Genomic DNA, 16,912 nt, shown 5'->3' with positions numbered 1-16,912 from the left:
TATGACTCTTCATTTTGATATTCAAAAGTGTCATTGTTTTGAAATTGCCAGTTATTGGGATGCCAGATGCGAGGAATTCCACTGTATTTCATTTACCTTCACCTTAAAGTAGTTGTTGGTATTGATATCCTTATAATTGACATCTGCGAAGGTAATTCTTAAACACTGTAGGGAATTCTATTTGCAATATTTCGCAAACCTTTTTTGTTATTTCGGTCTCTCTAACTCTTGCAAAGTTTGGATTATTAGAGCACACTTTTTGTTTTAAGTTTACCCACAGATTGGGAGGATGACTATTCTCTCATCAAAGACTCCAGGAAGAATATTCTTTTATAATCTGTTGTGTGAGAAGTTATACTGGCCTTCTGAGGATTTGCTAGTATATTTCTTCTTCAGAGTGTGCCAAAAAAGTTGTCATAAGATCACTGACATATTAGTCAGAATTTGTCTTATAATGGAACCTCAGGCCAATGTCTCCAGTACTAACCATATCCATACTTTCGTGTCATGCAACGGAATTTTGTGCACAGCATGAGTGCTTCTGCTTGTCCAAAATCTTAGGGAATTTAGGGAATTTACACTGTTGTTTAAATGGAACTATGTCTCATCTGTTATAAAAATGAGCAATTGATTAACAATGTCATTGTGGGTAGGCTGAAAAAAATTCACTACTTTATTAAAATCAGGAGGTTACAAGGTAAGAACGACAGAAACATTGTGGATAAAACTTTAGAAAGTTCCTTAATATTTACCTATATGAAATTCTGGGTTCCTGACTTTTTAGGGCTTAGTTCTAACCTGACGGACGTACATAAGATTTTCTTGGGTCATGCTTCTGTTAGCACAAGATTTCTTCTTATTCAACACAACTAATTTCTAGCCATTTTCTAAACAGTAATACAATATAACAATTTCGACAGTGAACAGTACACCCAGGGTAACAGATCAAAATTTGTGAATCAATTTTTCTCTATGATTTCAACAATAAAATTGAAACATACTGGTTTTTTTTTTTTTTTTTTTTTTTTTTTTTTTAAATCTTGCTTTTGGCATACGTTTGGAAGCATGCCATATGTCATATATGCAGTCATATGCAGGAGACCTGGTGTCCAGGGCTGTATTTAAGATTTTATCTCCCTCGCCCAGTGGTTCTCAAAGTGGGGGTCGTGTGAAGTACTGAGGGTAGTTGTGAAATGATTTACAAAATAAACAAAAAAAGGCCTTATTAACATAAATATTTTGTATTTGTAAACATAATATTGAACATGAAAACAAAAAATGTTGCAGTAATAGAGTAAAAAAATAATTTATTAATGCAATAAATGCGCCTGTTCTTGAAAAAATAGCTCTCAAATATGAACTCTATATTCACAAACTATTATCATGTTCAATTTCCCACTTTTGTTTTGATGATAAACATTAGAGGGGCCTTATCTCTACCAGCTTAAATAAATAAATACTAGTACTAATAATACTAGAAACGTCCATACCTGTGGAATAACGGTTAGTGCATCTGGCCGCGAAACCAGGTGGGCTGGGTTCAAATCCCGGTCGGGGCGAGTTACCTGGTTGAGATTTTTCCTGGGATTTTCCCTCACCTCAATATGAGCAAATGCTGAGTAACTATCGGTGCTGGATCCTGGACTCATTTCACCAGCATTATCATTTTCATCTCATTCAGACTCTAAATAACCTGAGATGTTGATACAGCATCGTAAAGTAACCTACGAAAATAAAAAAAATATACTAGAACTTATTTTGCGTAAGTACGAATTTGCAAATAGGTCTATAAAAAATTTAGTAGCTTCTTTTGCAACCTCAAGCTATTCTTGCCTTCTTTTGATCCAAAACCATCTACACTCTGCGAAAAAAGATTCAATGTTCCATCAGTTTAACATATTCCAAAACGAAGTATATGATAACGCAGAATTCCTGCATGAAAATATTATATGTACTTCGGTACATCGCTATTATACAGAGTGTCCCAATAAAATGTATACATGCTTTGAATGACTAAAAAGTTAAGAATTATTATGATGACTATAACATTAAGAATTATTATGATGCAGAAAAGTTTGAAAATTAAAAATAATGTGAACCAATGTAGAAACCAGCCATTTATTGAAAGTGTTCAAATTGTTGGCCATTGTGGTCCAGGCACAGCTGATAACGCTGACCGATGGAATCCAAAACGTTCCTAATCATTTTTATTGGTATTTAGGCACATTCTCTTTCAATGGCTGTTCTCAACTCATCAGTTGTAGCTGGTTTTGTGCTATAAACATTGTGTTTGACATATCCCCACAGAAAAAAGTCCATCGGAGTCAAATCTGATAAGTGAGGGGGGTACTCGGTACTACCTCTTTGTTCTATCCATCTGTTCTGCAGGTGGCCGTTAAGATAGGCTCTCATGTTGCGATGGTAGTGGGGAGGTCCTCCATCCTGCTGGAAGTACCATTCTTCATTCCTAAACATTTCTTGGATGCGTGGCATGGCGGATTCCTGTAGTAAGTTGAAGTAAATTGCACCAGTCACGGTACCATCAAAAAAGAAAGATCCAATTAAACCAGGGGTCGTCAGCACAGAGCACGCTGGAGCTAGTCTCTCATACCCGCGGAAAACGCAGTGCACTAGGGTACATTCCGTAGTTGCTAGCGGGTATGCTCTCTAGCTCTCTGTTGCAAGACAGTGCACACGGGACAGCACCGCGTACCCTTTGCACATTTCAGCGAGTGCTGACGACCACTGAATTAAACCAAATGCTGACAAACCGCACCACACTGTAACTCTTGGTAAGTTCACATGGTGTTCCACTGTCACATGAGGATTGTTAGATATCCAGTAGGTGCAATTGTGACATTTAATTGAGTCATTTAACTTAAACGTGGCCTCATCACTCCAATCAATCTTGTATGGAAATTGATTGTCCTCCGCACATTTTGCTTGGTACCACTCACAAAATTCAATTCTCCGGTCATGATCATCTTCATTGAGAGCGTGGACTAATCTAGGAATAAAACTTTTCCATTGAGCACACTTCAAAACGCGATGGACACTCGATTTTGAAAGTCCTGTCTCATGAGCTGCTTCCCAAACAGATTTTCTAGGAGATTGCTGAAACCTTTCGATGACTTCTCTTTCTCTTGTGGGGCTGATGGATGTTCGTGGTCTTCCGGAATTGTTCTTATGGACATACTGAACAGTTCCTTCATCCTCAAACTTATTTCACAAACGAGCAATTGTGAGTCTCATTGGTGCATCTCGTTGAAACTTCATTCTAAACCGTCTTTGCACTTCACTTATGTTCTCAGTCTTCCAGTAGCACTTTAGAATGAATTTTCTTTTCTCAAAGTTTAGTCTGACTTCAGCCATTATTTTAAGCGGTCACACCTGAAAAAAATATAAATATGGGAAATGCCTGTTGTTATTCGGTTGAGAAGCTTTTATCATCTAGTCTGCTGTCAAAAATCTGAAAGTTAGAATTTATAAAACAATTATATTACTGGTTCTTTATGGTTGTGAAACTTGGACTCTCACGTTGAGACAGGAACATAGGTTAAGGGTGTTTGAGAATAAGGTTCTCAGGAAAATATTTGGGGCTAAGAGGGATGAAGTTACAGGAGAATGGAGAAAGTTACACAACACAGAACTGCACGCATTGTATTCATCACCTGACATAATTAGGAACATTAAATCCAGATGTTTGAGATGGGCTGGACATGTAGCACGTATGGGCGAATCCAGAAATGCATATAGAGTGTTAGTTGGGAGGCCGGAGGGAAAAAGACCTTTAGGGAGGCCGAGACGTAGATGGGAAGATAATATTAAAATGGATTTGAGGGAGGTGGGATGTGATGATAGAGAATGGATTAATCTTGCTCAGGATAGGGACCAATGGCGGGCTTATGTGAGGGCAGCAATGAACCTTGCGACGGTTGTACGTTGGGCGCCATTTGCGACGGTCAGTGCGTGTGTGTTGGTCCACGTGGGTGCCAATCACTATGGTTGCTCTCTCCTTCCTCCTTCGCCGACAGAGTAAAGATCGGTTAGCTCAGCTAGGATGCCGATACACGCTGCTGTCCCACGGTGGAGATGATCTCTTTTCAGGGACACTGTGGTTTTGTGGGTGAAGGATTTTATTGTGATTTATTTGTCGATCACACGAACACATTGATAAAAACCAAGGAGTAAAGTTCCACTAATCTGGTTTATTATGATCACGTCCCTACGTGAGTATGAACGACAGAATACTGGCTGTTGTCTTCTCTGTAATCTCGGCAACGTTTTTATTTTATCTAACGCCTGTTTAAATCACCACTACTATTTCCCGAGTAAGTCACAAACTCAAAAACACGAAGTCTCCACTTTACCACCTCGATCGGCTCAATGGCCGGGAATTATATGAGAGCCCGATCGGCTCAATGGCCGGGAATTGAATGAGAGCGCGTCTTCGGGGTTGAGTGCCCACACACTTAGGCTTAATGTACTTGTCGCCTGCATGTCTGTGAGAACAAAACACCTATTATACGCTTCGCCGCTCACAAGCACTTGGGTTCGAATACCTTAAGAAACGGAGAAATCTCTGAGATGAAGCATACCGTATTTGATATAAAAGAAATATCTCTTCCTATCACTAGACCACCCGACTACAGCTTCAAATGCCCCTTTCACAACAATGGAAGTTCCCCTAAAGAATTTTCATTGTTGGGAAATCTCGCCTTCGATCATACCAATCTACCGTTGTCCCTATCGCGATCAGCCAGGATACACGCCATCTTACTCAACTATATACAAATTCTAAAAATAAACATGACATATATGTTTTTAAACAATCTCTCTGTGCACACAGTCACCACTCAAACATACCCGTTAGTCCTCCCTCACACTATTTACATACATTATTTACAACATTCATATGATTCTTATTTACAGTTTCACATATTTTAAAATCACGCATCCGCCTTGCATACGCAGTTACACTGCGCCGCACTATACATTGGTATCCTGCCTTCACACAATAGAGTCTAGCTCACCATTCTAACTTAAGTATCTATATTTACATCGTCTTGCCTAAATGGTCTTAGTAGCTGTTTATGGTATTTACCTAGAACCTTGTTGCACCGCCACCAACAATGCATTTCTGCGGTCTCTTTCTTGTTCTTACCTCCTCCAGTCTCTCCTATTATTCCAGCCCCTACCAAAATTAGGCTGCCAGAATCCTTGCCCGTATCTTCTATTTCTTAACCAATGGGGTGGGTTGCTGTTCCTAGGGTGCATATCTGCATCTCTATCCGTGTACCATCTTATATGATTAATTCTGCGGACTGGTCCGCCCCCATTAGTTCTCATCCTATTCACATTATTTCCGCTACCGCGGTCAACGCCAAAATTACTGCGGTTGTACATATTCCTACAAGGTTGACTATCCCTCCTATTTCTGTTTGGGCTGACAATGCCACTTTGACCACGACTATTATTATTATGCCCATAGCCTTGTTGTCTCTCAGCTACCCAATTATTATTTGTATTCATGTTCCCTCTAGGGAGCGAGAGGGCGCCATGTGCCCCTCTCTCCGCCTTCAAGTGGGTGGAATAACCCTGCGTTCTCCTTTCTACACTATTTGTTGTGCCACAATTTTCGCCTCCGTTGTGTGTCATGTCTGAGCTATCTAGCGCGGTCAGGAGGTCAATTGTTTCCCCAAAATCTCTGGGTACCACGATGATTAAATTATACCTGATAGTTTCCGGGTAATGGGATATGATAGTTTGTATTAATTCGGAATCTGGTATTGGTGGATTTAGACTCTTTCCCTTTTTGACAAGCTCCATAAAGTAATCAATCATCGATATGCCTTTCTTAGCATCAAACCTGCTGTCATTGATTTCTTTCCTAATTTTCTGCTGTTGCCTCTGCACCTAATACCGGTCAGAGAACTTTGTTTTGAATTCTTCGTAGCTAACCTGTGCGTCTAACGCTACGAGAACCCAATTAAGTGGCCGTCCTCTCAGACTTTTTCTCACGACGGTCATTTTTATTTCCTCTGGTACCCCTTTCACGTGAAAATACGTTTCCAATTCGCGGATATAACAGTGAGGGTTTGAAAATTCCACCTCATCAAATACGGGATAACCAATTTCATTAATAATATGCGTGGGGTACTGTGGACGACCTAAAGATGACCTCTCGTTTACAATGTTTACATTACATGGTTCATGATTTCTGGGGTCTTGGTTCTCCCCGACCACAGGACTACTTATGCTACCACCTCCTACTATATTTCCTAACTCCATACTACCGCTCCCACTAGGCGTTCCGCTCACGCTCGGTCCGCTAGTTGAATTATCGACAGTGACTCCATGGATCCTATCTTGCATCGAATTCCATCTTGATTCTAAACTCTCGAGGCGTTCCCTCTCTTCCTTTCCCTGGTCTCTCACCACTCGCCTAATTGCCTCTATCTCCCGGTCCATCCCTTGTAACTTCTCATCTACCGTTCCCTCTATAGCCGACCTCAGCTTGTCATTCTCTGCAATTGTGCTGTTCCTCACCTTTTCCTCTAGTTCCCTCATGTTCTCCGTCATCTTATCCACTACGATTCCTAGTTGACTTTCTATTTCCGCACTATTGTCTACTATCTTCCCCTCCAAGTTTTCTATTCGACTCTCTATTAGCTGGTTAACCTGTTCCCTAGTCTCTCTGGACTTTTCTCCCATTCTGTTCTCCATTTCAGATAGTTTACTGTCCATTTGTCTTATCAGCTGTTCAGTATTTTGGCCTAGCCTCTCATCTATTTGTTATATTCGTTCTGAAATTTGTCCTACTTGCTCGGTACTCTGACCTAATCTTTCGTCCATTTGTTTCAAACTCTGTTTCAATTATTCTGAATTATCCTGTATCATTTGTTCTGCATGTTGCCCTAATCTTTCGTCCATTTGTTTCAATTGCTCTGAATTATCCTGTTTCATTTGTTCTGCATGTTGCCCTAATCTTTTGTCCATTTGTTTCAAACTCTGTTTCAATTGCTCTGAATTATCCTGTTTCATTTGGTCGAAATTCTGCTTCATTTGTTCTGAATTATCCTGTTTCATTTGTTCAAAATTTTGCTTCAATTGTTCTGAAGTTTGCTTCGCTTGCTCTGTACTCTGACCTACTCTTTCATCCATTTTTTTCATTTGTTCTGAAATATGTTTCATTAAAATTCCTAGCTGTCCTATTATCATCTCCTCTTCTCCCTTTTCCTTCTCGCTGCCCTGCTGGGTTTCTTCGCTATTTCTCATTATCTCATTGTCCCCCATACCGCTTTCCAATTCTAATTTTCCCTCCATTTCGCTGTCTCCTACGTTATCCGTCCCTCTATTCTCTCTGCTTATTATTCTCCTCTCACTCTCCGTTCCTTCGGCCTCAATTCTCCTATTCCTTAGTAACATCTGGATATGCCATATCGTATATCCAGATTATATGATAACAATCCCCTCCAAAATATTATACACATACATATATATACATACAACCCTACACAGAATTACACGTAATTAAATATAATTCTCTCTACACAAAAAGAAAATCCATACATGTATAACCCTCCAAAATATTACCATCTACGTCGTCTTCCTCCTCGATGTAGCGTCGACTCTGCTCGTCCCGCGTGGCCGTGATGATTCTGTCACTCCCGCTGCTGCCACTCTCGTCCCGCTGTCTCGGTGGAGATGCTGCACCAGCTGCTGCCGTCTCGTACTGATGTTAATCTCGTCGCCACGCTGCTATCGTTTATTCTCGTCGCCCCATGTCGCTACTGTTGTTCTCGTAGCCCCACGCTGGTACTGTTTATTCTCGTAGCCTCACGCTGGTACTGTTTATTCTCGTAGCTCTGCTTTGGTACTGTTTATTCTTGTAGCCCCACGTTGGTACTGTTTATTCTCGTAGCCCCACGCTGGTACTGTTTATTCTCGTAGCCCCACGTTGGTACTGTTTATTCTCGTCGCCCCACGCTGGGCGCCATTTGCGACGGTTGTACGTTGGGCGCCATTTGCGACGGTCAGTGCGTGTGTGTTGGTCCACGTGGGCGCCAATCACGATGGTTGCTCTCTCTTTCCTCTGCCGCGTCGCTGACAGAGTAAAGATCGGTTAGCTCAGCTAGGACGCTGATACACGCTGCTGTCCCACGGTGGAGATGATCTCTTTTCAGGGACACTGTGGTTTTGTGGGTGAAGGATTTTATTGTGATTTCTTTGTCGATCACACGAACACAATGAGAAAAACCAAGGAGTAAAGTTCCACTAATCTGGTTTATTATGATCACGTCCCTACGTGAGTATGAACGACTGAATACTGGCTGTTGTCTTCTCTGTAATCTCGGCAACGTTTTTCTTTTATCTAACGCCTGTTTAAATCACCACTACTATTTCCCGAGTAAGTCACAAACTCAAAAACACGAAGTCTCCACTTTACCACCTCGATCGGCTCAATGGCCGGGAATTGAATGAGAGCGCGTCTTCGGGGTTGAGTGCCCACACACTTAGGCTTAATGTACTTGTCGCCTGCACGTCTGTGAGAACAAAACACCTATTATATGCTTCGCCGCTCACAAGCGCTTGGGTTCGAATACCTTAAGCAACGGAGAAATCTCTGATATGAAGCTATACCGTATTTGATATAAAAGAAATATCTCTTCCTATCACTAGACCACCCGACTACAGCTTCAACCTCCGGGCCTTAAAAGCCAGTAAGTAAGTAAGTACACCTGAAAAAATATTAAAAAGTCAGTTATGAGCTATTAAAGAATGTATACATTTTTTGGTACACTCTGTATATTCCAAAACACTCACAGTAGATGTAATTCAGTAAATGACTTGTTTTTCCTCATACTGAGATGATGTAATGGAAAAAGTATCATGTTTGGTTTTATGTATTATTGTGAATACAAAATTAAATGTTATGTTATCGTGTTTAATAAAACATTCAAGATTCTGGTATATGCGAAGCTTTTTTTGAGCAGTGTATTTGAATGAGTCTTTCCTTAACATTTTTTTTTTTCGAATTAAAGTCAGTTGAACTCAACTGTCTAAATACAGATTCAGCATCCTGACTGCCATAAGTTGTTTTGTATTTCTTCCAGAAAATACTTAAAAAGCTGTTGTTTAAAATTGTGCAAACTTAATTGTATGTCCAGAAAAACAAACTCAGTACTTTTCGTATCGTACAGTACATAGTTAAATTATCCATGAGTTTTTTTAATGCACTGGAATGTATCAAATTTCATTTTTGTCAAGTGATGTCGACCAGAAAGTTTCCTTGTAAATATGTCGATTTTATCTCTGGATGTTATTATGTTAACATCTTGACCTTGTAAACTAGTGCCTATTCAAAGTGTTTACGTGTTCGAAAAATATATTAGCAAGGTAGGCTAGTCTAAGAAGCAAATAGAATTGCAAAATTGGTTTACATATTCTGGTATTTGATCTTGCATCTACCAATACATTAGGAGTTGGGTGATATTCACTGGTTTTGAATAAAATTATAGTTATCAGTCTTTTTCGAATGCGGTTAAGTGCTGGTACGGTAGTGGGGAGGGTTGCAAACAAATGTCTCGCCCAAAATTAGGTCGTGCCTTCAAAAAGTCTAGGAACCATTGCCCTAGGCCATACCTAAAATGAGCCCCCTTAATATGTAGTAATCAATTTTTCCTTTTTAGTTTTTAGTCATAGTGTGAAACTAGTTAAATGGTAAAAATTGAAGGACGTTTTGAATAATAAACATGTTTTAAATTATTGCTTCACCCTACACCATGAATAAGTTATGAAATAAATTTTATGCGTAACAAAAAAGGAGCAAGTTAAAAAATAGCAATTGCAAGAAGTAAACACTGTAGTGGTACTCAAAGTTACCTGCTTCTTTCATTGTGAATAGTATTTTCTTTTGTACTCCATGCTTAATATTTGACAATATCTGCCCATGCTGAAGTAGTGGTAGATTCCTTCGTGCTTTTTGTTGGACAAATGCACTGATGTCATAATCTGTGGTTTGCAGCAGTTCAGAAGAGCCAAGTTTTGCAAATGTCCCTGAGATAGTGTACTGCAAAAATGCGGTTTTATTCGGCGCAGTGTCAAAACAGTAACAGAATTGCAGAGTAACATACGTAAACTTACGTTGACACTTTGGTATGAATTTTGCAAGGGTTTTTCTCGAAACATGAATCAGATGTGTTGTTTATTCTTAGCAAAATCTCTTAGATTAAGTAGGTGGTACCAGTATATAAGAAATTTATGAGTCACTTGTTTTCCATATTAACACTTACTGTTTAACATGCACCAAATTAGATATAAGAGATCATCAATTTTGCAGCCTTCCCAAAACCTATTGGTACCATGTCTGTGCTTGAATCTTTTAACACTTACGGAGGCAAGTTACCTTGTCCCATAATCAATGACAAAACAGATGGTAATATTAACTCCAAAGCAGATATATAAGCTGTAACCAATTATGATAATATTACAAGATACAAAAGCCATGAAATAACATTAATTAAAATCTTAAGATTAGATTAAAATACATAGTGTTGCAAAGGATTAAGGAGTGTAAGAAATTACTGGTGAAAGAAGTTGCAGGTGTAAAATCACGTCAATTAGAGTCGACAGCAACTGGAAAGGTGGTTGTCTGCTGTATGAACCGTAGTATTTCTGGTAAGTGGCGCCACAAGCTTATCCTGTAGAACTAATCGGAATCAAGTGCTTCCCAAGTTCTTTTTGTTTACATGTGAGTATTTCAATACATTGAATAAGTAAAACTAACATATATGTGGTATGTGTAAGATAAATAAATGGCAGGAGGGACTGTAAAATAACAACTGCACAGGCAGGCACGGGAAATAGTGTTTAAGGTGTATAATTATTTTAAAAATTTTGACGAGCAGAATGCTGCCAGCCATCATGCTGCTGGTCATTCAAGATATCTGCATCCTGAAATCTTCTTGCAGTGAACAGAGACAAACAAAGAAAATAGTTACTAAGAATGACAATGAAAACTTTGCAGAAAAGAAAAGGAGGAAGACTGATTTGCAAATGGACTTCTTAACCTCAAAAATAGAAAACTACTCCTTGAAGTGTTGGCAATGAAAAAGCAATTTTGCCTTCAGCCATCTGACACAGTAAAAAAAAAAATATATATATATATATATATCCAGAATTATCTGTGTACAGTGTTATAGTTGTAGAAAAAGATAATGGAATAGTATTTGATTTAAAAGGAATGGATTATAAGTTACGTCATAATGTCTTAGAATAGTTTAAGGGATTTTGTAATAATGTGTTAATACAACTTTAAAGAGTTTTGCTTCAATATATTATTTAAATTGAATAAACATAAATGAATTACCATTTACTTTTACTGAAAAGTGTTAATTAGTTGATCTCTCCAGTAAGCTGCAACTGAGCTGTTAAGTTCATCTTCTGGCTCAGGTAGGCCTATTGTATGTCATCCACAATATTATTTTCTTGTAGGCCTATTTCATTTTTTTTGTAACTCTCCATGAGAAATGTTACATGATGCTACATAACATTTGAAAATGTTACCTGCAAGAACTAGATCTACTGGCAAATTATTAAGACAGGGTAATTTTTCTTTGAGGACCCCAATAGCATTTTAAATTAATCTTGTACCCTTATGGGCCCTGTTAAACCTCTGCATTCTAAGTTCATCTAAGTAAACTAATTTTGGTGTAATAAGCTAATCTTTTAAGGGATAATAAGCAGAATCATCAAGCAATACAGAGTCTCGAGCCTTGTTCCATCTCAAGTCTTCATTAAAAATGACATTACATATTTTTCTTGGACACACTGGACAATCTTTAGCTTTAAGATTTCTATCAATATATATATATATATACAGTATATATATATATATATATATATATATATATATATATATATATATATATATATATATATATATATTTTGTCCTGTTGCCTCCAAATTTTTTCTTTCTCGGATTTGATTTGTCTACATAGTTCTGAATGTCTTATGAATTGTTATCACTTGCATGTTGTAAAGTTTTTTTTTTACTGTCCTGTGAAGTCTCTCCAGTTACTGGGCATTATGCATTACATGGTTTAATGCATAGAGCCAAGAGGTGTACAATTGTCAATCCTTTTATGTTTGTGATAGGCCTATATGAGACTGGAAAAAAAAAAGAATAAAAAATCATGGTATGATATGAGAAGTGTATCATAGTAACAGTAACATGTATATTGTTTTACTTGGTTATTTAACGACATTGTATCAACTATTGGGTTATTTAGCGCCAATTGAATTGGTGATAGCGAGATGAGGCCTAGGATTTACCATAGATTACCTACATTCGCCTTACATTCGGGGAAAACCTCGGAAAAAATCCAACCAGGTAATCAACCCAAGCTAGAATCGAACCCACGTCCAAGCACAACTCTGGATCAGCAGGGAAATGCGCCACCACCTGAACTACGCCAGTAGCTAAAAATAATTGTTAGATTCATTGTTAATTACCTACCGGTACTGAGAGAATAATATTTCTTACCATTTTAATTTTCTGAACTTGAATTTGATTCATCACTATCAGAAGAAAATAGTAGTCATCATTTTCATCAGCATCATAACTATTTCAATATCTTTACCATTATAATCGTCTGCAGCAACATTATCATATAAAGTGGCTGTTAATGGAAAACCAAGTTCTGTTTTCTTGCTGTTTTCTGTAGTATCTGAAGACGAAAAATAGGTAATACAAATTAACAATGCTGTAAAACATTTTTATCGACATTATGATATAGTAAAAAAACCTGTTGTTTTACTTACCTATTTGAAAATATGGTTCTGCTTGTACCATTTGTGACTTTCCTCATCACTGGTTAGCATGAGAGATTCTCGAAGACTTCTCATACTGTTAGACAAAGATGATTCAATGTGTAGAAGTGGGATAGGGCATTGATTGTCTGTATGATCTAAAAGAAATAAAATATTCATGTGTATTTTCCATCGATCTTAGTCTAAACCCCTGAATTTTTATATTTATATACTATTAACATCTGCACTAAACAAACACAACTAAATCTTAAATTCAGGAAATTATACTGGTTAATCGGACATAAATCAAAACTATCATCAAGTAAATTAACTTTCTATAAAGCCATTCAAGTGAAAAGGAACTGGCCATCCTACCCCATAATCTCTTGGCTTAGTTGCCTCATGAGTGATGCCACTCTGTCTTCGGATAGTTGAATAAACAACAACAAAGCCATTCTAAAATCTGTTTGGACTTAGGAATTTAACTTTGGGTTACTGCAAGCAACTCTAACATCAAGATACTAGAACGTTTCCAATCAAAGACACTGCAAACATTTGACACATCAACAACAGATAGCTACATCTATTATGATTTTTGCACCCTAACAGTCAACCACGAATGTCAAATTACAGTCTTTCGTATCAGAAACGTTTGAATAACCATCCAAATTCATTAGCAGTGAATGTATTCAGGGCCGCCGACAGGATTTATGGGCCCTTGTGCAATATTGTGCTCGGGCCCCATTGAAAAAAAAAGTTAAAAGTGACAAGTTACCAATTATTCTGACCATAATAATTATTTGCAAAATAAATAAAAGATAACCCCATACACAGATACGAATATAAAAATATACATTTTTGTTACATTGAAAACTTTTAGCAAAACTTCACATTAGCACAATATATTGTATTCATCACGCTTCTTTTTCAGTAGGGCCTACATAGTATGTTTCGTGACGAAACTTTCGTCTTTTCGTTGTAGTTTGTTTCGTTTCGTTTTCATAAAACACTATTCTTAAACAGCTGTAATCTGACTTGCAGACCAACATCAACAAACAACTCTCCTCGACTTCATTCATGCAAAATCATAAATTATATCATCAAAATTTAAAGACCTAGCAAGATTGCTCTCCAGACTAAGGAGGCCAAGGTTACTCAGTCTTTCTTGACACATTGTTACTCTGAATACATTTTTATTTCCTTCATTTTGTTTGAAGTTGGTGTGAAATTGAGCGTTGCTAGTGAAGGTGCAGAAAATAAACCAATCTCAAGCCCGTCTGTTCAGGTTGTCAAAAATGAAGACAGTTCATGCTTAAAAGTGAATATTGATGGTTGTGGCTGTCTAGAAAAAAATTCTGATAATGTAGTATTCAATCAGAACAAGCAAACATGAAAATGATGTGTTAATATGTGCAAGTGAAACAAATTTACCCACACCAGTTCCTAACTCTGAGTCATGGCAAGTAACATGCGACCTTGGAAAACAAAAAGTGACAGACAAATTGTGTCACTGAATGTGTTGTTCGAAAAAGTACCCCCAACCTGCTTAATAACATTCTAAGTGACAGAACAAGAGCCTTTCCAGTATTATTTTCAAAACTCAAGAATGGAGAATGTCTCTGGGAACACATTCTCCAAGTTTGAGTTTTGAAAATAGCCTACTATAATACTGCTTTTTGGGAAGGCTCTTGTTTTCGAACAACACATTCAGTGACACAATTTGTCTGCTGTTTTTTAGTTTTCCAAGGTCGCTCAATTTCACACCAACTTCAAACAAAGTTCTACTCCCTTTCTTAATCTCTTCCAATTTTTCTGTCTCTCCTTGCGCTTCTCAGCTCCCGACTTATGCTTCTACTTGTCTATTGTCCACTGGTAACACAGAATTTACTAGAAAAATAACGAAAAGACGAAAGTTTCGTCACGAAACATACTATATAGGCCCTACTGAAAAGGAAACTTAATCCTCTGGCTTGGATTTGGAAAAGCCCACTAGCATATTGCGCTGGGCTGACAGGGGTTGTTAGTTAAGAGGACAAGCCAATTGAACGTGTTCGGTACAAGCGACGGGAACAAATTTCAGGCAAATCCAGGAGCCCTCAAATTTTATAGTACCAGTACTGGTATGTATCTGTGAATAATTATTCGTGATAATAAAAAGTAATCAGACTCACTTAATCTGACGGGCCCTTACTTCTCACTTCCCATATGCACCTGCCCCCTTTGCCTCCCCTTCTTGGCGGCCCTGAATGTATTGGATAACAGTACTCTTCCCCTAAACGGACTTAAGACATGTTGTTTTAGATTTAATCTACAGGTTCGAACACTAATTTTAATGTTAGAAGCGATTTATATGCCAATGGACTATATTTTATAACACTATTAAGATTATTTTATCATTGTTACTTATTGTTCACATTGTTGAACATACTGTAATTTTGCTAAAAGTACATTTGCTGTAACTCGGACGTTTTAAATATGTTGCCCGCAGGGTGCGAATTAACGGGGAAAGTTGGAAAGTTAGCCCCCTCTTATAAATTTATATTAATATCCCTGCCAGGGATAACTCATATCGCCTCTCACAAATATAATTGTTTTGATACAAGTAAATTTATATGTACTTTATAAAGTACAAAGTAAGCAAAGAAAATAATATTTCTGTATTATCATCACCAGCAAACTGGCAACAATCAACAACTTAGGAATTACACATCTTATCTTAGGCCTGTTCAGGGATATAATAATTATAATAATAATAATAATAATAATATTATTATTATTATTATTATTATTATTATTATTATTATTATTATCATCAAGGTGCAAGACAAGCAACTCAGTGCGACCAAGCGTTGAGCCGTATCGAATGAGAATAATAATAATTTTTATGTATAGTATTCTCTATCTAGGATTCTATCTCCCCCCCCATCAGAAATCTTAATTCACATCCTGGTTGCCCGTATTCTCGTCCTGCATTTATAATAGAGTGCAATACGTAGTCTAATGATAACGCTAATCATATATTATATGTAGATGATAATTATAAATTATTATTGTGGTTTATATAATTATTTCAATTGTATATTTCTACAGATATTAAAAATTAGTGTATTTTTTCCCTCCTGAATATAACAGATGTCATTGGTGTTCATATTGAATTAAGATTTAAGGACCCGTGCCATGATTCAGATTTATCGAGTGCAAATGTGTCGATTCATATCAGTAGCGGAAGTATGGCACGAAAGTGGCATAGTTTGAAAATAATGCTCAGTAGTGATTGTTTTACACGTTGCTTACGAGATTATACAATCTCGTAAGCAACGTTTTTACAGTGCGTTAGTAGCTAGTTCGTTTCATTTAAAGTCGTGATTGTTGTTCGCGATATGTTTAAAAATTAGTAGTTTCAGTTCTGATTACGTTTCATAATATGTGGCGGCAGTTTTCTCATATTAGCCTACTCGTGTTTCATTGAAAAAATGAAGTGATGATAAACAGTGACGCGCTCTATATGTAGCCTATGGTACATATTCTAATAAGTACTGTAAAAAGTGCAGTTTTAGGTTTTAGTTGTCATGGCAGGCCCTAATAAACGGTATATCAGCGATTGATAATAATGATAGGGCAATTTCAGAACTGAACAGAAGATTTACCGTAAATAGCTCTATCCTTAGAGAAATAAGCGCTTAACACCCAGAAACTCCATCTTTCTTAGCATAATATGCAACTCTAAAGTCATTTGTCGAACATTATCATTGTGATATAGTGTTCAAGTAGAACTGAAACTTCTTCCTAAGACAATAAGTCGCTATGACTCTAGAAGTGCAAGTGGGATAAAAACATTAGCAGAATTTGTGAATTTTTTTAAAGAATTTTAATTAGCTTTTCATGAAGTAGTCTATACAAACTAGCTGTTATTGCACTGACAATTCCATCTTCTAGTGCTCCGTGTGAACGTTTATTTTCGTATATGTGGAGAATAAAAACATACCGGTACTTTCGTAACCGAATGACAAATGAGCAATTAGGTAGCCTAGCAATTCTTTGCATTGAAAGGGAATTAATCAAGGACCTTATCATGGACACCGTCGTGGACAAATTTGA

This window comes from Periplaneta americana, chromosome 5 (assembly GCF_040183065.1).
Source record: "Periplaneta americana isolate PAMFEO1 chromosome 5, P.americana_PAMFEO1_priV1, whole genome shotgun sequence".
NCBI lineage: Eukaryota > Metazoa > Arthropoda > Insecta > Blattodea > Blattidae > Periplaneta > Periplaneta americana.
This window is presented reverse-complemented; position numbering follows the sequence as displayed.